Genomic DNA, 25,151 nt, shown 5'->3' with positions numbered 1-25,151 from the left:
CAGGGCTATTCCTACAATTGTGCAGATGACCGTCTCTGTTCTCTACGGAATTTCGCAAACGAACAGCAAACGGTGCATAAATATTCTAGCTGCAACGAATACGCGCCTTAAAGCGCTTATAGGGGCCCTGCACCACGCCTCGGGCTTGGTGGAAAAACACAGGCCGCGGATAGCATACGCTGCTGTGAACATCTCAGTCAAATTTTGCCAACGTTGTTAAGAACGGCTAGTTGCAGTGCAAGTTTGCCACCCAGTTACGACTATGGCGGACAAATTCCGGGAGCGTCACCGCCAACCTCTAGCCACAGCGTGACTAAATCGACTTTGTGTCGGGGAACAATACGCGCATCCTCCACTCTCCATCGCTTCAGCTAGGATGCGTTCGATGAAGCAGGCTTTGTGCTGAAACCGCCGCCAACCTCTAGCCTCATCGCCGTTGTGACGGAATGACTTCGGCGGACCAACTATTGTTACCAAACTCCCCAACGCGGACCTGATCTGCTACGGGTGCGCGAGTTGCCGCGGGAACGCCGTTTTGCGCTCCATCCCACGCACCGACCAAGACGCAAGACAACGCGCTACCCGGAACGGCTCCGAGTTCTATGAAATTCGTGTGGTGTCGGTTTCGGACCGTAAACACGTGTGTGTGTGTGCATGTGTGTGTGTAAACCGTCCTGCGGAGAGGCGGCTAGTTTGCGATGACTAAACGAACGTTCGCATCACCTTGTATCGCGGGAGGACAGAGTGTTTAAAAACTGCTGTTGTGCGGATGCTCTACACACTTTTCTCAAGTAGTCATGTTAGACTGATGTACTTTCTCAAGCAGTCATGTTAGACTGATATAAATACTGTAAATAAACCCATATTCCTCGTTCTCGATGAGAAGCAGTCCTTCCCTTCATCAACGTCCTCAGCGTGGACAAGTTGGACGACGGCATGAGCCAGCTACCTTCGAATTCATGCCGGACTGCAATCTCGACAACGGATCACGAGCGATGGGATTGAGCCCCCAATCATAACAACTGGCTGACAGCGGTGAGATGGACTTTGCGACGTGGTGCTGTGACTGCGGTGAGTGCTTGGTTCTTGCTTTGACTCTGTAGGCTTCATTTTGTGGTTGTTCTGTTTAGAACAGTAGGGAAGCTAGATTGTTGAGTGTTAGCTAGGTTGTGTTTTCCTAGTTAGATTTAGAGAGCAGGATCAAGGCAGTAAAGCAGCAATCATGGAGTTAAGGAGACTGCTGAAAGACGAATTGTTGATTGTTGGTGAGGAACTGGGCCTAGATGCACGCAAGGAAATGCTAAAATCGGAATTATTGGAGCTAATTTCCAATCAGGCCAGTGAGGAAGAAATTGAAATGGGATTGGAACTTCTCAAAAAGAGAGAGAAACGCGAAAGAGAGAGAGAGAGGAACGCGATAAAGATCGCGAGTTAAGAAAAATGCAACTTGAACTTGAAAGCAAACGTTTGGAGTTGTCTCAAGGAAGTGAAGGCGCTCTGGGACGATCAACTGAGGCAGAATCGTGCCGCATGGACAGGCTAATAAAGCCATTTGAGGTCGGGACCGACATAGGCTTCTTCCTATGCAATTTTGAAAGGACTTGCGAGAAGATAAACTTCGGCCCGAGTTCATGGTCACAGCGGTTTCTATGTTGCCGTGTGAGGCGGCGGAAGTAATCGCCAGACTGGGTGCACAGGATGCATATGATTATCCAAAGTTAAGGCTAGTCTCTTGAAGAAATACCGCCTTTCAGCCGAAGCTTTTCGGCAAAGGTTTAGGAGCACAGGCAAGAAAGATAGTGAGGGATATCCGGAGTTTGCATATTGGCCTCGAGCTCCACCACTGGAAAAGCTGGCGCCACCGTCGGCGTGACGTGCTAGGAGGGATCACGTGGACATAGCGGCCGCGTCGGCTGCTTCGGGAGCGCCGAAGCGAGCTGAAAACGAGTTTGAATTCCCTCGTACGCTGCGGTCTTCATTTAGTGGCGAGATTTTCCCGCTTCGAGTGTCTCCTTTACAACGCTTGAAAGCACTGCAATAGGTAGTGGCTGCCTTTGAAGGCGCACAACATGGTAGGCTACTGCTCGGTGCCGCAATGCCGGACGCACGCGACGGAGCACGGTGTCAGCCTTATTCACACGTAGCCGCAGGACAAGAAGCTGTGTGAAGCTTGGCTCGCGAAACACAAAGCCGGCAAACAGTCATCAGCTACAACTCGGGTATGCAGCAAGCACAGACGCGAGGAAGATTTCTGCTACGGCGCCCGGTCTGCGATGTTCTGAAGACGCGCACTGAGACGCTCGCCCGAGTCTGCTGCACGACTATAATGTCATGACGGTTTGGTCTATCAACTTGTCGATGCTACAGATATTGGCAAGTTCGGTGGAGTGGAAAGACAGCGGTAAGAAGCACATTTTAAAAAAGCATGGCATATGGTCATGTTCGTGTTATGAATTAATGCACTGGATTACAAAAAAAAAGGAGCAGCGGGAAATTGCACGCTGAGAACACCGATAAACATACAGTGCGACGCAACTCGAGAAATAATATGGAAAGGTCAAAGAATTTAGAAGAAAAAAAGATGAATCGTCGCGACGGTGCATCATAGTCCCTGTAGGCGTCGAAGTCTCTACAATGAAATTATTTTTTTACAGCTTTGATAGCTCCCACGCAACAATGGTTGCTTGTATACTGTCAAATGCTCATATTCTGCGGCATAAAGCTCATGGCACGGTGCGAGAACGCACGCGCGGAGAAAGCGAAACAGTGCACGGCGAAAGCGAAACAGTGCGCGGACAAGCATGCAGACGCGCAGTCGGTCGCTGCGAATCTGCGCGATCGCTGCATTGAGGCTTCTTTCTATTACGCTCAATTTAGTTATACAAACACTATAAGAACATATTTCACATAGTTTGCTCGCAGCGTTTACCTACCTTTCACGCAAGAAGCCGGTTCGGGAGACTCCATCGCGGCGACCGCGCGCAGTGGCGTTCACTGTACGTATTCGGTAAAGAGATAGCGTCTGTAAACGATTGTGTTCTTTCAGTTTGCCCAAGATTATTATTTAGACAGTAAACAACTTCTCTCGTTTCGAAAGTACTTACAGAAATGTCCGGGAGAGCTCGCGCGGGGTGTTTTCAGTGAGCGCTGACAGCAAAACCTATGAGGAGCGCGCCGCGTGATCCCTCATACTAAGCCAGCGAGGCGCTTCCGATAGATGGCGACTCCGTGACTCCTCGCCGCCAATAGCTTAAAAGCCAACCTAGTCGAGTGGCTTAAAAGCGCGGAAGCGTACGACAGAAGAGATATGATCATTGAATGCATGTGTCTAGAGCAGTTTTACAAAACCATCCCCCAAGCTGTGAAACTGTGGGTGCAAGAGAGAGGGAACGTAAACACTGTGGAAAGGGCGGCTGAATTAGCCGAAGAGTACGCAAGCCGTAGAAAGTTGAACGCCGAGGACGGAAACATGGACGGTCAAAATGCACTGCGGAAACAATTTCCGTTCAAAAGGGGTTCGCAGACTAGACGATCGGAGCCTGTAGACATGGAGGGAAAGCCCGCAGAAAAGAGCGAGGAGAAACTTAACGGAGAAACCACACAAAAGGAACAGAAAAGAAAATTCGAATCTTTTAGACCGATTCGCTGTTACAAATGCCACAAACTGGGACATATAGATGTAATATTCGCGAAGCCTAGCGTAGTTTTTTCCTACGTAGAGGAAGAAGACGAGACTATGGAACTTTTAAGCCCATATCTTCACGACCTGCAAGTTAATGGCAAACCATGCCGAGTGCTAAGAGACAGTGCCGCCACGATGGACATTGTCCATCCGTCTTACGTGACGGTAAATGGCTTCACCGGAGAAGTAGCATGGATAAAACAGGTTGTAGAAGAACAGAGCGTGTGTCTGCCCATGGCCAAAGTCAAAATCAGTGGACCATTCGGGGAGCTAGAGACTGAGGCTGCTGTTTCCAAACTTTTGTCACTGCAGTACCCTTACATCTTTTCGAATCGTTCGAATCAGTTACTGCGTGACAAAGGGTTTAAACTGGGAGAGGGCGTAGTACAGGCATTGACTCGAGGCCAAGCTCGTAAAATCGCGTCGCTTTCGGCCGAAAAGGCACAAGCTGCTCCAGCGGAAGTAGCAAAGGAGATAACTGCAATAACCGAATCCGAGCTAGGCTCGAGCGATGAAAAAACAGTTGAGGAGAGCCTGCCAGCTCACCAGCTCAATGAGAGCGTAGCACTAGAGTGTCAAAGTTCTAGCCTGCAGGAAGAGCAAGCTGACGCACTCCCAAGCCAGACAGCGTCGTTATTATCACCGGCCTCAAAGAACTTTGATCAGCTCTTACGTGTGGATAGAGAGTCACTGGCAGCCGAGCAAAAGAATGATGAGAGCTTAGCTAAATTACATGACACAGCTAAAGAAGGCATTGCTAGGCGCAACGTGACGATACATGAGAGAGGAGGATTGTTGTATCGGCACTACAGAGATCGAAAGGGTAGGATTTTAGATCAGTTAGTCGTACCTACTAAATACAGGGAGGACGTTTTGAGTCTCTGTCATGGAAATGGGTAGTCCGGCCACCTAGGCATAAACAAATCAAAGGAAAGATTGCTTATGGAATACTACTGGCCTGGCTGTTTCAAAGACGTAGAAAACTTTGTAAGATCATGCGACGCCTGCCAGCGTTCTGGTAAACCAGGAGAGACATGGAAAGCTCCACTGAAGGTAGTGCCCTTGATAACAGAGCCTTTCAGACGACTTGTAATAGACACAGTAGGGCCTCTTCCAAAAACAAATTCGGGCTACAGGTACTTGTTTACCATGCTGTGCCCGGCTACAAAGTTTCCAGAAGCAATCCCTTTGAAAGAGCTCACCTCCACCGAAGTAGTAGACGCGCTTTTGACAGTGTTTGCACGAGTTCGGTTTCCAGCCGAAATTCAGGCAGACCAAGGGTCAGTATTCACGAGCGCACTGACTTGCACATTCTTGCAAAAGTGCGGGTAAAGTTAATACACAGTTCTGTCTATCACCCTCAGTCATACAATGTAGAGAGGTGGCATTCGGTGCTTAAGCGAGTTTTGCGTGCGCTCTGTTATGAGCACAAGCAGGACTGGGAGAACTGTCTGCCGGCAACTTTGTTTGCTTTGCGAACGGTTCCACATGAAGCGACAAGGTTCTCGCCAGCAGAACTAGTGTATGGGAGGACACTTCGTTCTCCACTGAGAATGTTAAGAGAGATGTGGGAGGAAAGAGGGGAGAATCCAACAGTGGTTGAATACGTGCTAAATTTGCTGGAACGGCTAAGCGCAACCCAAGAACTAGTCGGAAAGAACATGGGAGTAGCTCAGAAGAACGCCAAATTCTATTACGACAAGAATGCGAGGCTTCGTACGTTTAACGCCGGAGACCAGGTAATGATCCTCAAACCTTCAAGAAAGAACAAGCTTGACGTTCACTGGGACGGGCCCGTTAAAGTGTTGCACAAACTTTCAGATACTAACGATGCTCTGAAAATGCCCAGTCGCAGGAAGGATGTGATGATATATCACTGCAATTTGATGAAGCCGTATATTGAGCGGAGCGGAGTCGTTAACTATACCATGAAAGAGCAGGATGGCACTAGTACCAAGTTTAATGAGTATAGAGCAACCTCCAACTCTGAAATCGGCCTTGAAGAAGTAGTAGAACACTCGGTAAGCTCGCACGCTCTAAGACCCTAGCAGCTAGATGAGCTAAAAGAGGTGTTAGGGGAATATCTCGACAGATTCAGCGATCGGCCGGGTAGAACCGAACTAATAACGCATGAAATTGCGCTGACATCAACCGAACCAGTAAGATCAAAGCCTTACATGGTGTCTCCAAGACAGAGAGAAATTATGGAGGCAGAGATACAGCGCATGCTAGAGTTGGGAGTTATTGAGCCCGCTGAGAGTGACTACACGTCACCGCTAATACTCGTAGAAACCCCTAACAAGGACCCTCGTCCGTGTGTTGACTACAGGAAGTTAAATGCCATCACTAGGGATCAGCTGTACCCGATACCCAACATTAAGGAACGAATTTAAAGAGTTAGCGCTGCTAAATACATTTCAACTATAGATCTCGTGCGGGGGTACTGGCAAGTTCCCCTTTCAGAAAGTGCCAGCCGCTATGCCGCATTCATCTCATCTCACCTGTAGGCACTTCTCGCCCTCTCGCACTCAGCTTCGGGCTGAAGAACGCGCCGTTTAGCTTCTCTAAGTTAATGGATATTGTCCTAAAAGACTTGCAGGAGCTCGCCTTGCCATATCTTGATGATGTAGCAATTTTTTCGGACAGCTGGGAACAACACGTATCGCACCTCAAACAGATGTTCTCACGGTTAAGGGAAGCCGGCTTAACGATGAAAGCGGAAAAGTGTAGATTTGGGTGTTCGCAGAATACTTATCTGGGCCATGTTGTCGGCCAGGGCACGAGACTGCCGGCCGAGCTGAAAATAGCTACGATTGGAGAATTTTCTCAACCGCGCACGAAAACAGACCTTCGTTCATTTTTGGGACTTGTGGGGTACTATCAACGGTACATTCCGAATTACTAGCAAATGGCAGGTCCATTAACGGAAGCCCTCCGAAATGGAGCACTAAGTTCTTTACACTGGGTAAGGACAAAGAGAACGCTTTCCAAAGTTTGAAAACGCTATTGGTTTCTCGTCCTGTGCTTCGCGCGCCAGACTACACAAAGGAATTCATAGTTCAATGCGACGCAAGCGACAGAGGTATGGGCGTGGTACTTAGTCAGGTCGGCGAGGATAACGAGGAGCATCCTATCCTCTGTGCCAGCAGTAAACTAAATGTAAGAGAGGAAGCCTACAGCGCTTCAGAGAAGGAATGCGCTTGTTTAGTTTGGGCCGCCCAGAAGTTGTCGTGTTTCTTGTACGGAGCGAAGTTCATCTTCGAGACCGACCACTGTCCTCTGACGTGGCTCAATCAAATGTCACAAAAAATGGCCGCTTGCTCCGATGGAGCCTCACTCTCCAAGAGTACAACTTCTCCGCTAGATATAAGAAGGGAAAGTTGCATAGCAATGCGGATGGTTTGAGCAGACTAATTTGAATTCTGCGTTTGAGGGTCCCGCCTAAATTTTAGGGTTACTAGTGTTAATGTTGTTAAGCCAACAAGATCCCCTCTCATTTAGCAGGATTCCCTCCATGATTGCTGAATTTGTCAGCTCGAAATTGCTTCAGAAATTGGCATAGCGAAATGCAGCATTTTTTTGTTTCTGCACTTATGTTTTTTTTTAAGCCTAGCGGGTCTAAAGTGAGAGCCAAGGTACGTCATCTCGGCGCAGAGCCGTGTTGTGGGGTTCATTTTGCAGTTGCCTCTCCTTTAAAGAATACATTGTTGCGCCGAAAAAGGAAAATAAAGACTTGGGAAGGAAGAGTACGAAAAGACAGATTGAGCGCTGAATGAGCGCTTTTCGTACTCTTCCTTCCCAAGTCTTTATTTTCCTTTTTCGGCGCAACAATGTATTCTTTAGATCCCAACCAACTCGCCCAGCAACAAGTTCTACTTGCCTCTCCTTGTTGGATATTTGGGAGGGGGGGGGGGGGGGCGTGACATTACACAAGTGGTCGCTGCGAGCCAAGGCATCACCCCCTGGCCACCAGCCGTTCTCTTCCTGCCCAGCGGTTGTCAGTGCTAGACAGTCGAGATTTTCCGGGCCATGGAGGCGCTGTTAAGAACGGCCAGCTGCAGTGCAAGTTTGCCACCCAGTTACGACTATGGCCGCAACATTCCGGGAGCGTCGCCGCCAACCTCTAGCCACAGCGTGACTAAATTGACTTTGTGTCGGGGAACAATACGAGCATCCTCCACTCTCCGTCGCTTCAGCTAGGATGCGTTCTATGAAGCAGGCTTTGTGCTGAAACCGCCGCCAACCTCTAGCCTCATCGCCGTTGTGACGGAATGACTTCGGCGGGCCAGCTATTGTTACCAAACTCCCCAACGCGGACCTGATCTGCTACGGGTGCGCGAGTTGCCGCGGGAACGCCGTTTTGCGCTCCTTCCCACGCACCGACCAAGACGCAAGACAACGCGCTACCCGGAACGGCTCCGAGTTTTATGAAATTCGTGTGGTGTTGGTTTCGGACCGTAAACACGTGTGTGTGTGTGCATGTGTGTGTGTAAACCGTCCTGCGGAGAGGCGGCTAGTTTGCGATGACTAAACGAACGTTCGCATCACCTTGTATCGCGGGAGGACCGAGTGTTTAAAAACTGCTGTTGCGCGGATGCTTGACACACTTTTCTCAAGCAGTCATGTTAGACTGATGTACTTTCTCAAGCAGTCATGTTAGACTGATATAAATACTGTAAATAAACCCATATTCCTCGTTCTCGATGAGAAGCAGTCCTTCCCTTCATCAACGTCCTCAGCGTGGATAAGTTGGAAGACGGCATGGGCCAGCTACCTTCGAATTCATGCCGGACTCCAATCTCGACAACGGATCACGAGCGATGGGATTCAGCCCCCCAATCATAACAATGTGCGCAACGGAGCTCGAAAGCGGAGCGCGAAGTCACTTTTCTCTTTTCTCTCAAACGCGTGGCCATGCGGACAAAGCATCGCCACAAATAAATGTTTTCTTTTTCTCAAGCCCTCATTTTTCAACAGAAGCCTGCTCTTCACTCTTTTGTGGACGTTTTATTTCGTAATATAGCAGATTCCCATGCGCGGCTGCTACTGGCCAAAAGCCGACATCAATCAAGAAGGGTGTTTGGATCGGCGCGCTTTGTTGCGGCGCTAGGTAATGTCTCCAACCCGGATCCATATGGTAGCTTGGCGGAGGCTTCGGGTTGCACATACGAGCTTTCTTCCTATAGGTGCATCGCTCTAGTCAAGTGCGTCGGCAGAGTAATGGAACGCATGGTGCTTACAAGGTTGGAATGGATCTTGGAGAAAAATGTCACCTTGCCCGACTTTATGAAAGGATTTTGCAGAGGACAGTCCTCTAGAGACGAGGTTATCAACCTCGTTTCGTTCCTAGAACAGGAAGAACAGCGACGGCGATTAGTGGGTGCAAATTTTTTAACATAAAAGGCGCTTACAATAACGTCCTTCATGAGGCCACTATTGATGTGCTTGAAGACCTTGGCATAGGTGGTCGACTATACGCGGGGATCTTCAACTACCATAGCGGACGCATCACTTTTGTGTCAACAGCTCACGCTGAAACGTGCAGACACCATGTTGGTCGTAGGGGGTTCCACAAGGTGTCCTATGTTGTTCAACATCACGCTCATTGGCCTTGGAGCTAAGCCCCCTGCAATGTTAACATCAGCGCATATGCACACGATATATACATGTGGGCATTCGGAGTAACGCGTCCGCAAATGCGTGCAAGACTACAACGGGCCACAACCATAATATCGAAATACTTTCGCCATCAAGGCCTGCGACTTCCTTCAACAAAATCTTCTGCAATGACATTCACAAGGAAATTCACACGATATTCGATGACGAAGCCGTGTTCCCTGCTATCACGCTCTATAGATATTTAGGCGTCGTCATTGGCCGCAGCGTATCGTGATCGAAACCCATCAGTGCACAGCGGACATAACCACCCAGTTTTATACATGATCTTCGTGTTGTAGCTCGAAAAAGGTGGGGCCCCTCCGAACAAAATCTTCTGCAGCTATAAAAGGCGTTGTTTGTGGACTAGCTACGACACAGCATGTCTGTGCTTTCCAATATACGTTCAACTTCTCTACGGTCATTGGAAAGCCTTCAGGCCCAAGCTCTGCTAACAAGCCTATAGGCGTACCACGGTGTACATTGACTTCCGGCACCAGAGAATAATCACGGATCCATAAAATTGAAGTTTACATGTTTTATGACTCACGAGTACACTTTCGACAGCTGATTCGACACACACACCATCCCTTGTCTTCAGTTCAAGGAATCAGCCTAAGCTGCACCTACTCAAAGTGTGTCACTACTCACAGGCATGTCATTCCCTCCAGAATTACATGTCGCTGGGCTAGTCGGTTCATATTGCTGAGTAGACCATAAATATGATCACTTGGCGCAAACAAGGAAGGACGGAAAGGAACCAGAGGAGCGCCAAAGAAATGTAATCCAGGAGTACATGTTGCTGGGCTAGTCGGTTCATACTGCTGAGTAGACCATAAATATGATCGCTTGGCGCAAACAAGGAAGGATGGAAGAAACAAGGGGAGCGTTCCCCTTTTTCCTTTCCGTCCTTCCTTGTTTGCGCCAAGCGATCATATTTATGGTCTACTATGCAACATCATTCACTCATGCTTCACAATAGTCATAATCTCTGAAGTGCCACCCTGGACACTGCATAAACCAATTGGGCTCCTTCACATACCTGGGATTCCGAAGAAGACGCGTGTCCCTTCCACTGGCCTTAAACAACTCGCCTTGGCCCGTTTGGCTCGGCTATACGATGGCTTTGTGCACATATCACAGACGGATCCGTTACATTATGCGCCTCGACTGTGGCCGTTGTAATCCCTCGGCTGGGCACATCCCCCTATACAAATTGGACCGCAAATCGTCTTTAGCAGCTGCGAAACTTGTTGCAAAACGGGAAGCTGTTCGTTTTGAATTACAATTTCTGACGCAGAATCGACACTGCAAGCCATCCATATATACTCTCTCGAGGAGAGGCCAGTATTACATGCTAGCATTAAACGTCCTACAGATATTTGATCTTGCTCAAAGGAACGCTCACTCAGCTACCTTTCAATGGGTACCTGATCATTGTGGCTCGGCCGGCAACGAGCTAGCTGATGCGGAAGTAAGAACCGCTGTTCCTAAAGGCGCCGGCGTAAATATCCCATACTGCGCTCATGTGATGTTGCACAGCAGACTACTTGGGCTCAACCAAACCATCGGTACAGGCCGTTGCAGGAAATATACTGGCACGACTCTTCGCCTGCCAGGTAATGTCAAACGATGCCAAGCAAGCATGCTTCCCCTTATTCGCCTGGGCATTGCCTTCCCTGGACGCTATGCACATGTTATCAGTCGCGCGGACAGCCCAAAGTGTGAGTGCTGTCAAATGTCTGATATCCTCCAACACCTGTTTTGCGACTGCCCTCTCTCGCATTGCAGCGGAAGACGCTGGCTTCTGTGCTAGCAGTCACTGGCAGCAAACATAGTCTCAAAGTACCATTTTGTCCGCAATGTGTGACGTACAGTAGCGACAACAGCTACAAGGGCTGCTCTGGGCTACTTGAAGAACACCGCACTAGACGCAAGGTTTTAATGAAATCCCTTCTTCCTGTCCTCATCATCATCATTCGTCGTTTTCGTTGTCCCCTTTCCATTTTCTCCGGTGCAGAGTAGCAGGCTAGAGCATGCTAGCTCAGGCCGACCTCTCTGCCTTTCTAATAATTCTCTCTCTCTCTCTCTCTCTCTCTCTCTCTCTCTCTCTCTCTCTCTCTCTCTCTGTCAGATACCGTTCCCCTCACTGCAAAACGCAATCTTTATTGTGTTCCTGCGGATGCCTCTCCAGCATATTTACTCTACGCTCCAAATAACGTTATTATTTTTCTTAACTCTTGAACTCTGGCTTTAATGTTAGCATCCTTTGACCCTGCACACGCGCTCACAACTGCCGCACGGGGTGCTTGAGAAAAAGGACATGCTAGATATATAATGATGCATACTTGGGGCAGTTGATATGAACAGTTAACAAATGTTAAGGTGGCACGCAGGCAAAAAGAAAAAGAAAAAACGCAAGCAGATGTTTTCTGTCCTGTTGCCATTTGTCCCGATTTAGCTACATTGCTTGTACCTGACTACCCGGCTCCAATCACTTACTTCCTAATTTAGTGTGAATACTGACGGATCCAAAAGAAAGCCCCTCCCCCTCCCCCTCTGGATCCATCAGCACAACCGTTACGTTCCGTTTGAATGGCGTTTAAGTTTGGGAACATTTGATTAAGATCGCTGGCTGTAGCGAACTGTATATTTTCTAAAGTGTTATGGCATCGAACATCCAAATTTGCATGCAAGAACACACAGCGTCTCGTGTGCAGGTGGCAGGTTCGAGCTGTGGTCGCTGCGGCCATATCTCATAGGTGGCGGAGTGCTGTAGCGCTCGTGTAGCGTGTTTCTGGAGCGCGTTAAAAAAAACGTGGGTATTCACAACCAACCTACTACCCGCCGCCTAACGCGGCTCTCGCAACCTAGCGTGCAACCTTTACTTTATTTCTTTCGGGGGGGGGGGGGGGGGAGGGGAAGGCTACATCCTATAAATTTAATTTGGTCTATGGCGAACAAAGAGAGGTGCTCCGCAAGACAGAATCATCAGCCCCTAAAAAAAAAAAAAACACGCACACACAGACACACATTTTCTACCCATCAGTCAACGTAGGGCTAAAATCCACACCTCACGAGTAATCTACGCCATTGAAATAAACGCGACCATCCCTTTCGCATTGCAGACGAGCGCACGTATACACAAACGGTGAATGTAGGAAGTGTGGCCACTCACCTCGCGATACGACGGCACCGGAATCTCGAAGGAAGTCGACGGCGACGATGACCTGAGCCGATCCGGTTGACAGTGCAATGCGGGTAAAGCGTCGACACGCACGTGGACGGTCGGGCGTAAAGAGCCAAGAGTTGCGACAGCGACCTCCCACAGCAGGGTTCCACTATCAGCAGATCTCGCTTATGCGAGCGAGAGAGAGAGAGCGAAAGAGATGAATCTGTGTATGCGCGCGCGTGTGGAGGGGGAAGGCCGACAATATGCGGTGTACTGGTGCAATTCACGATTGCTTCGGCTCGGCAGTGCTATACAGGAACCGCCGCGGTAAAAATAACGCCCACAACAGGCGCTTCGTCCGTGTCCCAGGCGGCTCGTTGCATGCGCGCTTACACACACAAACACGTGCACACGCACACACGCACGCACGCAAGCAAGCAAGCGCGAGAGAATTCTAAGCGATCGAGATCTCCAGCAGCAGCAGCGCTCGGGATGAGCAGGACGCGAGCGTGTGTTGCGCGTATCGCCAACCCGGCGAGCAAACTCGGCAGTCCCGACTGAAAGCAGAGAGAGATGCGTGCCGCAACGGTAGCGGCCGGCGGCGCTTCTTGTGTTTTTTGTTTAACGGACCGCCCGCCTGCTGCTATACCTGTCGCTTTCTGTTCGGGCCTCGTCTCACCGACCGCTCATTGGCTGCGGGAGCGCGAGGCGCGTCGCTTCGCGCGAAGCGCAAGAGCCAGCCGCGCACCGACGCCAAGGCACGCGCGTACGCAACGGAGAGCGCTGTTCCCGATGACGTCCTCTCGCTGCGCCTCCTTTGGCGAGGCGAAAATATAGTTTCGCACAGAAACGGAGAGAGGGTCCTCTTATCATTTTCGCAGTGCACACCATGATTTCGTGACCCCTGCTCCACACGTCTATAGAGAGGGTCCCTTGCCTGTCTGTCCGAAAACCATCTTCGTGCGCGTTTCTTTATTCTTTCGTATTTTTTTTTATGTTTTGCTGCGGTAGGGGTCTTATCGAGAAGCTACGGAGCATGATGCCCAGGACTTTTGTTCACCCTGCCGTGAACACTCGCTCGCTCGAATTCACTCGAACAATCACTCGCTCGAATTCCAAGGACGTGAATTTTCTATGATCGCAAGATCATAGAAAATTCACAGATCATAGAAAAGTCCAGGTACTCGAAAGGCTACTTGGCAAAGACGCCAAGGAAGTTCAAAAACGGCGAAGAGCAGAAGCCAAGAAACAGGTCGTTGAAAGTAACTGCCTGTTCTCCCTGCTTGTATGCTATACGGTGGGATCATTTTTAAGTTTTTACAGAATTTTTAAAAATTGCCTGTGGCAGATAGAGTAATTGTAGTCCCTGAGCTGGATTATTCAGAGGCGTATATTACTTTCATGAGAAATTAAAACACATAATCAACTAATTAACTTATTATTCAATTACGTTACGCCTCATATCGCAGTTTACGAATTGTATAGTCATTGAGTTCGCAAGGCGTATCCACAGGGAACGGGATTTCATAATGACACCGGTTTCGATATAATAATTCCCGAAGTTACTCTTCCGCTTCATTACAAAAAACAACGTTTTTCTTCAAAAAAGTAAGTACATTTTTACCACAAGTGCAAAAAACAGTGCATTTTTACCGCAACTTTGACGGCGCATATCTCGAAACTTGTGCCGTCCTCAGTATTAGCTCTCAGTAGATATGCCTTGCAAACTCAGCGGCTGCGATTCGCAAGTTCCAATATCTGCCGTAAACTAATTAATGAAGAAGCTGTTTAGTGTTCTTTTTTTGTTAGTAAGGTTATATAATATGTCTTTCGATTTCTCCCACAACTAATGCCCGCCTCTTTGAGTAATCCAACTCGAGGACTATAATCATGCTATCTGCCACAGGTGATTTCTAAAGCATTCTCTAAAGCCTAAAAATGATCACCGCGTCTGCGGAGTGATCATGCATTATTAAGTTTTTCTGATTTTTAAAAATCGACGATGGCATTGTCAAATTCTTGTCAAACCCACGGCGCTATGCAAGTTTCCGACCTTGCTCTCCTGTCGCATTTTTCTCTTTTGCGGATCTTACCCAGTGCCTTACTTTTTTGTTTTACAATCGTGCACGAAAGTCGAATGTGCAAATGAGGAGAACAATAGAGGGAGGATGCAGATATGTCTGTTGACATTCAAGGGGTTTTGAACCTCTACCACGACCGCAGCTATGCGTTGCCTTATTTCCACGGAATGTGGTGCGTCGTTATGCTGCCCACACATATACTTATATATATATATATATATATATATATATATATATATATATATATATATATATATATATATATATATATATATATATATATATATATATATATATATAGTCAACAGTAAACTGAAATATCTTATCGTGCGAACTTATGCCCGGAAAGAAGTCAAACAGCTTGGCTGCGGTGGAACCAGCAAGCGCGCAGAGAGAGAGAATATATTTATTGTGCAGTTTAGGATACGGGGCATGAAGATCCTTATTTCAGGCAGTCATGTGTTGTCTTGGCTCGACCGGCGACCATGGCAGGAAGCGCGGACATCGGGTTGAATGCGCATACGCTCATTTGTTCTTTATTTATAGCTGTCACCAGCATCTCCGAGCTCGCCCATTAAGCTTAGGAAACGTGCCCGTCTATCTAAGAAAATGACATCTTCCAGGACGCATGAACGATCTTGCATCGCTAGCGCATCATCACGCAACAACGAAAACGCGATAACAAGGCGGCGACGAAGGTGACGGTCAAAATTAGCACACGTGGCAATATAATATTATCTAAAAATAACAGAACGCACTCCTACAAGTCACGTGTGCAGGGAAATTCGCACCCAGTTTCCCTACATCTACAGAATGGCGTGGCTAGTTACTGATCTGACAAATTTTTTAAACACCTATGTTTTCTGGAAAAAAAGGCGCGCAAAACGAAGGACAAGGTAGATATGGAAAACTCGACACATCGGGGGTGTGCTGGCCAGAGCTGAGCGTTTGTTAAAGCATGGAAAAATTTGGACCAACAGTATGGGAGTAACTTCGCATTACTTCCACCCCTAGCGGAAATTGATTGATTGATTGATTGATTGATTGATTGATTGATTGATTGATTGATTGATTGATTGATTGATTGATTGATTGATTGATTGATTGATTGATTGATTGATTGATTGATTGATTGATTTAGTTTCCAACTAGAGCCTTCAAAACGACTTATCGAACCTGAAAAGCAAGAAGCCTTTAATGCAGGACCATGACACGGCCTGTAGCTGGAACATTGATTTAAAGAAACCATCAATTTCAAGAATGATGAGAGAAAACTTTACATTTACAGGCAATCTCAAATTGCACGGTTCCGACTCATCGGCACGGCAGGTGCTCCGACTTCGTCGTACACTGAAGGATGTAACCAGAAAGTATGACTGTTTTACGCAACTACAGGATACTAACTTCACTAACCACAACGTAACCTGACCATGATAATCGTGACACAAAAGAAGCGAAATAAACATGAAGCATCAAGACAGTTGGCAGGAAGCACCAGTCTGAACAATACAGTTATGCACAAGCCTTTAGCGAGCAGCCCCAAACGTGAGCTTCCATAAAGCTATGAACTTGCTCTAAATAAATTATACCTGCTTAGCCACTGACAGCCTGAGAGTGCTAAAGTCTGTCGACGTATTAGAATTTCCCACAATGCATTACTTTGTCGTACAGGAACAGAGTTGTGCACATTACAAAAAAAAGATAAGTGCGCTGCTTACTTCTCTCAACAATAGTTCGGTTTCTCTTAATTCCACACAATGTATAAGTATAACACATAAGTACTTCATTTTAAATATGACTTCTCAAATTCTTGCAATCATTACACCATACTGCGACCGAGCCCATAGCCCTTCCTCCCCCTCAACCACAAACTCTGTAACCGCTGCATGTCGCCCTTTCCCCCGCACCGCATGGGTAAACGCATTCATTTAAGGAAAAAGCAGGCTTACAAAAATAATATGGGGGTCTTCACTGCAGTAAAATGGCTGCTGTCACGATAAATGAATTCTCAAAGCCCAAGAAATTGCTGAAGCCTGCTGCCTTTTTCTTTCCCTCATTACATGGGCGGGCAATCAATTTTGCTCACGCCCTGGGCATGTTTGCCTCAAGGTGACGAGAGTTATCTTGCACATGAAGTGCATACTGCTTTGTTGAGGCAGCCCTGCTTTTGTTTATTTCGAAACATGCCTTCCAGAACACGTGTACAAAGTGTTGGTGGCGTCTATAGGAAACGAGGACTGTGAGCGCTATGTTGTATTCTCGGTCAGGTATTTTTCGTGAAACCAAATGCACTTCTCTGGAATAACTTCAGTTGCCGAGAACTCCGCAGCTGTTGCAAAGCAGAGCAAGCTCGCACCTTCGAGAACAATGGTGCTTCTTCCACGGAGAACATATTAAACACGAACAATGCGGACCGTTACTTCAGCATAAGTGAACCATTCGCTTGCATTGATTCTGGGCTCAATATGCAAGCTGTGCCACGGAATCTGCGCGCACTATTGACTACTGTATAGGGCATTCACTCGAGCGAGCGCGCTGGGGTTGGAGGAGCTTGACCTTCAGAAAGGCATTCGGTGTGTTAGATTCTCTCCCGACTTACATTGTTCACACACTAGGTGGAAAAAAGAAGCATTTTCACACACCTAGCAAAAAAAAAATACACTGGGCCTGAGCAGACATTTAGAATAAAAACAGGAACAGCGCAACACAGGACAGAGCGCTGCTCTTTACTCGCTCGTCCTGTGTTGGGCTGTTCCTGTTTTTATTCTAAAGATGAACCAACCAGCCCCATTGAACACACGGCTAATGAGAAGACATGCTCATTAGCATTAGACATGCATCTGGCCGAATTCTCCATATTCTTTTATAGGAGTTAATCGTCCGTTTATGTCTCAGCTAATGGGAACATTGGGCGCGCTCCCCCTTCAAAGTGACATGTCCTACCAATATTTTAGCGCTTGCTTACCCCAACACAGAGGGAGTCAGGTTAACCAGATAAATTTCGGCTAGCACATCACGTTGTGCTTGCTGGTTTGTCATCTTACTATATCAGCGCAAGGGCGCCCACTAAAGTGAGTTTCTCTGAACGCCAAGAGTAAATATATCACACTAAAGAAATCTTCGATTTGAACGTAGTTCTCACAAGCTTATCAGCTCTAGTTTATGGCATATTTGCAGTGGTAGAATAAACGATTTCGTCACATTTGATTAAACATCCCGGGCTTTTCCGGAAGTTCCGAAGATACGCAACGAGCAACAATGCGAACGTGGAACTGACTCCGTTGAAGACGTGCGTTCGTCAGATCGCAGCGCGTGTGGGCGTATACAGCCGGGTCTCCCGGTACGTGCTTTCACGTCACATTTAGGGGCGGCTGAAAGTTTATATATTGGGGTGGAGCGCTCGGAAAAAATCGAGAGAGGGGGAAAACGGCATATAAGGATTGCGCTTTATTCTTCCCACCGCCCTCTCCGCTTGTGGCGGGTGCATGAGAAGGCTCCGGCACCGCTATAAGTGCAAGTTAATGGTTCTGTTCTCTGCGGAATTGGGCAATGACAGAAAAAGCACTGCCTAAGTCACTTCGCTGCACCAAACGTGCACCTTCGAGTGCATCATTTCCTTAATAAAGCTAATGGCTTTCTAAAGGCGTTCGGCTATTCGCTTACATTGACAATCTTCGTCAATGGTTTCTGCACTTTCTTTATATAGTCGAAGCGGCCACCACTGGCATCCACGAACCGGAGTAAGCCCACAGTTGCCGACATTGTTCTCTTTCATGCCCATTCGGCTCGCATGTGCACAGGAGCACGAAGGCTGTATATCATTGTCGCCCGACCAGAAACAAAGTGGTCAAAGCGTGCAACGTTCTCTGGTCGGTAGGAGGCGAATTCGAATCCAGCTGTTGTTGCGGCAAAGTGAACATCGTTAAGTCCTCTGCCCACGACGGCTGATACAAACCCACAGCTGGGTGGACTGCAGTAGTGGGATCCCAGTCGGCCGCCCGCGCATCCACGTCAACAATTATTGCGAGGAGTTCGTAGTCACGGTCAAGGCCCGCCCGCGCTGCCGGCTCTTGCAGGCCGGAAGGGGCGGTTGCCGGTTAAATGGGTGATGTCCACCTACTGGCGAGGTGCCCAAAGTCCGCTTACTTCTTTTTTACATATATGGCAAATATGCCACCGCCCTCAATTTGATATACAAAGACGACTGACGTCCAATTTATTGCGGTTCCAGCGTCCGTACAGACGCTACAGGAACACCGTCCCTACTGATCATCGGCTGAGAAGGCGGTTAAAGTAGGTTTGTACTTTCTGAAAACGACTGGCTTGTGCGAGAGGCTTCGACTTGCCGGTGCCGCCCGCGTGCGTACGCATACCGTATAGTCTCCTGTTAGGGTGCGCCCCCAGCTTTGCAGGCCAAAATGTGTGAGAAAAATTTGTAGCGGAGAAGCAATCGGGTTCGGTGCCCGGATGCAGCGTGCGCGTTTCGACGAATTTTCGCGTCCTGCGTACTTCCGCGTGCCGCTAGTAGGTGGCGAGGACACCACGTTGACTTCTGATGCAGTGGTATGTCCGGGGATCCGAGATGTGCACAAGTCGCCGGCTGCGGCGGCACCATTCTGACCAAAAAATTCGGTCCCGTGTAAGGGCCTCGCCTCATCAGGATTGTGTGAAATAAAAGTGCTGTCCTTACAAAAGTCTGTACGGTATTCACCGTCTTCCTCCCCATCTCGTTCTTTTTCCATGTTCCTTTCCCCAGTGTAGAGTGGCCAACCAGATGCTTTCCTTGTCTTTTTTTTTCCGCTCTCTTACGCGCACTTGTCTCGAAATTACACCCAGTGCCCTAAATTTGAAATGGTCTGAAAAAATGTCTATATAGAACCTAGGCTCGGTAACGTTGATAGCTTTTATGGCGCATAGGCATGTGTATATTCACTTTATATGATACAAATCGATCTTCAAGAGGTCTGCAGCCAGTCAATTTTATAACTACAGTGATAACTGTTATGAGCTATCGCTGCACACTCCTCCATTCTTTCCTCGCAATGACATCCTTTTCTTTCCTCTCTTCTTGGTGGTGGCGCGGGGGGGGGGGGGCGAGGGGGGGCAGGTGTCGTCTTTTTTTTCACTTTCTTTTCGTGCCGTCGTCATATGACAATATAATTCCTTTATATAAAGGCAGAGACATCGGCCTTAGCTTGGCCCATGTCAGTATTTATTCAGACGCGTATCAGAATAAAGGTTCAGTTGTTATAGTTCGGTGCCGTGTTATGTCACCTTTGTTTCCAGTCCTTGTCCGCTCACACTGGTATCTCATCATACCAGCTCACAATCATACCGCTAACTGATAACAAATATGTGGCATGCTTATCAACGAATACGACAAAGAAAAACGAGATACATAATCTCGCAAGTTTATTTAAGCGTGTGGCTCCTTCGTGTAAAAATACACTCGGTAGGTTCTATTTTTGGAGATGGCTGACTATGCAAAGAATGTTAAGAGCCATCAAGGATGAGTTGCGATTCTTAGTTACAACTCTACCTCGAGCTAGACAAGCTTCTCGGTCGTTTTTCTCGTTCCTGATACGAATTACAGATACGAATGAATACGCTTTGGCTCATGCTACCTTTGTATTGGAATATCCTAATATTTGAATGTTACATACATCAAGGCTGTGCTTGTTCAAGTGTTAGCCTTTCTTAGCCGTAGTCCTGATTTTATCATGGCCATTCAGTCGTCGTAATTCCAGCAACACTATACCATTGCAGTCATACCGTTTCCGTCACGCCGTCATTCTCATTCCGACATCGTTGTCGCATTGTCATCCTACCGTCGCTGCCATTTCGTCGTCGTTGCATCATTGTCATAAAATCGTCGTCATGCTATCGTTCTTGTTCCATCGTTGTCATTCTGTCGCACTCTTTCCAGTGTCATCATACCATTGTCGTCATGACATCGTCGGCACTCCATCGTCATCATGTCATCAATGCCATGATATCGTCGTCACTGCGTCATCGTCATCCCATTGTCGTCAACAATTCTGAAAAAATCGCAGCTATGGCAGGCTACTGGTGATGTATGTACCTTCCTGAGGTAGGAGTGCATATGCCGCTTGTCAAAGACCTGTACTCTCCCTCTTCTCCGAAGGCACCCTGAATTCGTCGATGCCTTCGCATGACTGCTGCCTCTGAGCCTTTCCCGCGTTTTGCGCGACGCGTTTCTTCGTGCAGAACTGTGCTTTATACCCTGTATGTGTATAGAAGCATAAAAGAGAGAAATGCGCCCGCTCTTTGCCGTCCTAGCCATGACAAGCAAATATATAAGCACACGTGCCTGGTTGGTTTCTAACGCTTGCATACGTTTTGTTTCCTTTTCGTCGCGCCCTAGCAGGTTCCTTCGGTGGGAAACACGAGAAAGGTCGTTTGAATTACTAACAATGCACGCCAGGCTCCGTTATCGTACGAACTCACGAAAAGAAAAGTAGTGTACGGTTTCCCGATGGTCCTGCGGCAAACACGTTTCTGTATATCACCTAAAGAAACATTCAAAGCACGACCTTCAACGTTGAGCACCCACCCACTCCGAATTGCTCATGACTCACGATTTCTTCGAGGTGCTCAATTTCTAAAGCAGCCAGCCAGGTGTAAGCAACTTTCGCCTGAGACGTGGATTGTACCGTGTGCCATGAACCTACGATTCTCTTCGCGAGAAAATGCGAAGCAGTTGGACAACAATTCGGTGTGTCGTCGAGGCGAAAACGAGTTCCCGAGAGGCTCTCAAAAACGTGCCGTATGGATGAATGACGTCGTCGCGCGTGATCTCGATGTCACGATGAAATGAGGCCGTGTCACGGCTGAAATCGGTGAGCTTCAGTCGTGGCCAAGAGGAGCGCAGCTTGCCTGCGCCTCAGTAAAAGTGTTTTCGCCTTCCTTTAGCCGATTCCCTCCGACATCTTCGAGGCTGGCGCTTTTTTTCGAAGGGAAGAATTTTGGCCCTGGCGGACCAGACGCACCTGCAGATCGCAGTTTGAGGTGCAACACCGAAAAGCAAGGCGACGTCTTTCACCTCGTATGGGACTGCACAGCCCTTTCCCAGCACCGAGGCTATTAAGTACACGCAGGCTACCCGCAGCCCGGCGTCCCGGAAGTTTCCAGCAATGGATGAAGCCAGGAGGGGAACCTCTGCATAGAAAGAGAATCCTGGACTCTCTCCTGGAGTAGCTCTGGAAGATGTGTCTGTCAGTGCAATTTTCTACCTCCATGATGCCTTTCCCTCTACTCTTTCTCCCTAGCTAGTCGATAAAATGCAAAGAAATAGCGCAAATAAAACATGGGCTAAGGAAGGACATGACATGTGCGCTAACACGCGCTTAAGGGATGCCCACGATGCGTGCGTGCGTGCGTGCGTGTGTGTGCGTGTGTGTGTGTGTGTGTGTGTGTGTGTGTGTGTGTGTGTGTGTGTGTGTGTGTGTGTGTGTGTGTGTGTGTGTGTGTGTGTGTGTGTGCGTGTGTGTGTGTGTGTGTGTGTGTGTGTGTGTGTGTGTGTGTGTGTGTGTGTGTGTGTGTGTGTGTGTGTGTGTGTGTGTGTGTGCATTGAATTTTTATTAAATTTTCTTACTGAGCTTCAGAAACAGATTGGTCGCCGTGATTTAATTGAAAATCTACTTTTGTATGTCAATCGAAGGCTTGTTGAGTCAGTCAAAGGAAGCTTGTAGGGTAGCCTCTCTTAAAAGAGAGGGCCACTTGCTCCACTTGGGGGAAAACGACGATATAGCGTATGTTGGACGTTAATTGAAGTAATTTTCCTAACGTCGCTAAAACCGAAAATAAGGACAACATGGCAGCATTTTGTTTTCTTGATATTCACATTATGAGGCAGCCGCGGGCCAAAATAACACGTTTACAAACAGACACATCTTACACAAACAATCCGAAACAGAACAGATACGCACGACACATTCGCATGCAAACACTTCTCGCACCACGTGCACCCAAGAGCCTTCGACCGATTTATATAGCCATCGTGTTTCGACCTACAATGTAGTGCCAGTGGAGGTGTCACACCATCCTACGTGCATTCGAGAGAGCACGCCTCAGTTATACAAAAAGCACGAACACACATTACCAACACCACACTATACGCATTATATTAGCAGGGACCCAGGCTTCTCCACTTTCGAACACTGAGAGGCGTATGTACACCCCTTGAGCGAGTGCCCTGCCAACTCCATCTTCACAAAGACAATACTGTCTAAACTACCACACAATCAGCGTCCCGGAATGAGGCCTTAGTTCTTTTGGGACATTTAAATGTCATTTCTCTCTCTCTCTCTCTCTCTCTTACTTTGTTTTACACAATTAGACAATGAGTCGCGATAACGTGCTTTTATGTTTACAGTAATCTAGTCGGTAACCAAACAGTCCACAATCCTGTTATTATAAAACGTCTGTATAATGGTTGCCTTTAGATTAGCGATCAGCGAATCCAACGCGTTTCAATTTTCATATTTGTTGAAAAACAGAGGACAGGAACGAACATACGAATTTTGACGTGAGCAGAAAACACCGTTATCGAACAATTCTGCCACACGATTAAAAAAGAGTGTGGCCTCATATTGTTTGTGGGGTATGAACGATTTCGTGTTATTTTTCGGAGTTACTTTCTGTTTTGAATTTATCAGTAGCAATCGACCTCCAAAATGGCTTCAGCAAAGGTCGAACAAGAATGGTCGATATCTTCGTTGTCTGTGGCCGCATGGCTTCATTGTCCAAAGAACAAGCAAACTAATAAACAAAAAAAGGTACTGTGCTGGATGATGATGACAAAATGTATTTATTAAAGGATGGCGCGAAGGCCTATAATGGGGAATAGGAAGAGGAGGGGGGAGGCGTATTCAGAGCCGTCCTAGGAGCTGCGCGTCCTTGGCGAAAGCCAAGAGCGAGTCCAGAATGGCCCTGTCAGAATCCATCGATCCAGTTGCCGGTCTAATCCACTCCTCGTAGGACGACACTCGCACCGCCCTCAGGTGGTGGTCCCGCTGTTGAGCGTGTCGCTGGCACTCCCAAAACAGATGGGCTGCGGATGGCCGCGTAGCCATGTCGCAGTCAGGGCACCTGTGTGGCGTATGGAGCGCTTCTTGGTCCGCGGAGGCTGTGGGATGGCCGGGTTCCTGCGATGGAAGGGACTTGGGAGACGGAGATGGAGGGCGTCTTTCCCGGCGTGGCCGGTACTGTCGCCACCGTTCCAGCACATCCGGTGTGAGGACGAAGCCGGAACGGAGCCTATGCAACAGCACCTGTCCCGACCTGGGAAGGCCCGCTGGAAGTGGGTCTGGGTCTGAGGGCACACTCGCACGGAGTTCCCTCTTGCGTCGGTTGGCTGCTGTGCTGGATAATGCAGATGCGTCGAGCAGGCCTTCTTCGTTTCAGGTGTAAACCCCAATAATTCACTAGCATTAGTGTATATTTTATAAACTTCATGCCTAACTATTAGAGTAGTTTCCTCTCCCTATATAGAGGCTCAATATGAAATGTTCTGCGCGTAAGATTGCTTGCATAGCCTTGCTTGGTTGCTGGCCTTTCTGGCGAAGGCCGTTCTTTACACAAGCCGGACGTCATGACACAGCGAAAACCTGGGCACGTGGTTGCAAAGACCTACTTGAGGCAGATGTTGGCTGCGTGAATCTGCCTTCCAGAACAAATGGCATCCAGTCGACTGCGAGTACCAGGTTTCAACGGGTTGAGGCAACTGGCCTCCAACGAACTGAGTTCTGAGTTTGAACAGGTTGAGGAAACCCACGCGACGGTCACGCCGTTGTGCATTCGATGTATTCGCAACTCGTCGAACTCGGGCATGTATCCGCAAATACAGCCGAAAAAAGAACAATAATAACTGAGTCGTGGTACCAGTAGTGTGCCAACGCTCCCAAGTGTTTCAGATGGAAACCGACCGGCTGCTCGTTGGGGTTTCAAAACGCCGCTGGCGTTAGTGCCAGTGGCGTTTCAGTTACGTGACGCGTCGTGGCGTCTCAATAATTATTGCTGTGGCTCGTTGCTACAGTTGCATCGGCTCTTCACCAGCAATGAGGTAAACGCCAATGCGTCGTCGTGGGGCATCGAGAGCGCAAGCAACGTACCTGTCAGCTTGACGGGTGGTCGTTGGCGGTGCCACTGCGCACATTAAGCGTCTCGTAAAGCCACGGCGAGTTCGCGCCTGCCGTTGCTAGAGCCTCTGTATACGCTTTGCAAAACGGAAGACTTGGTTACTTATTTTGCAAAAGCAGTGATGCCTTCAATGCACGCCTCTCAGTAACTGCTACGAGACACAAGATTTGCACATTCGTGACCAACATAGCCATCCGAATTGCGCAGCACGAACTACAGACAAGAAGGATCTTGCAGGAAGAAAAGAGCGTTGCTCACTTCCCGCTAGCAGGGCGGAGCAGTTAGTGGCAACATTTCTGAAAAAAAAAAAGCAGATGAAGTGTCGTGCAATAGCTGTTCTATCAAGGCAAAGAACCAGAGAGGAAATCGAGAACGTGTGCGCAACGTTCGTTCCGTTGCA

The 25,151-nt window shown here is 48.1% G+C and overlaps 1 protein-coding gene across 1 annotated transcript in view; it reads right to left on the bottom strand.

Moving 5' to 3' along the window:
• LOC142576023 (scoloptoxin SSD14-like) overlaps positions 1-13,063 on the bottom strand; it is a 204,579-nt gene extending 191,516 nt beyond the window's left edge. Inside the window, exon 1 of the mRNA XM_075685903.1 lies at positions 12,516-13,063. The gene's annotated coding sequence lies outside the window, so the exon portion shown is untranslated. The remainder of the gene's footprint in view (positions 1-12,515) is intronic.
• Positions 13,064-25,151: the final 12,088 nt, after the last annotated feature.

This window comes from Dermacentor variabilis, chromosome 3, assembly GCF_050947875.1.
Source record: "Dermacentor variabilis isolate Ectoservices chromosome 3, ASM5094787v1, whole genome shotgun sequence".
Lineage (NCBI taxonomy): Eukaryota > Metazoa > Arthropoda > Arachnida > Ixodida > Ixodidae > Dermacentor > Dermacentor variabilis.
The sequence above is the reverse complement of the archived record's forward strand: the minus strand, read 5'-3'. Positions and strand labels throughout refer to the sequence as shown.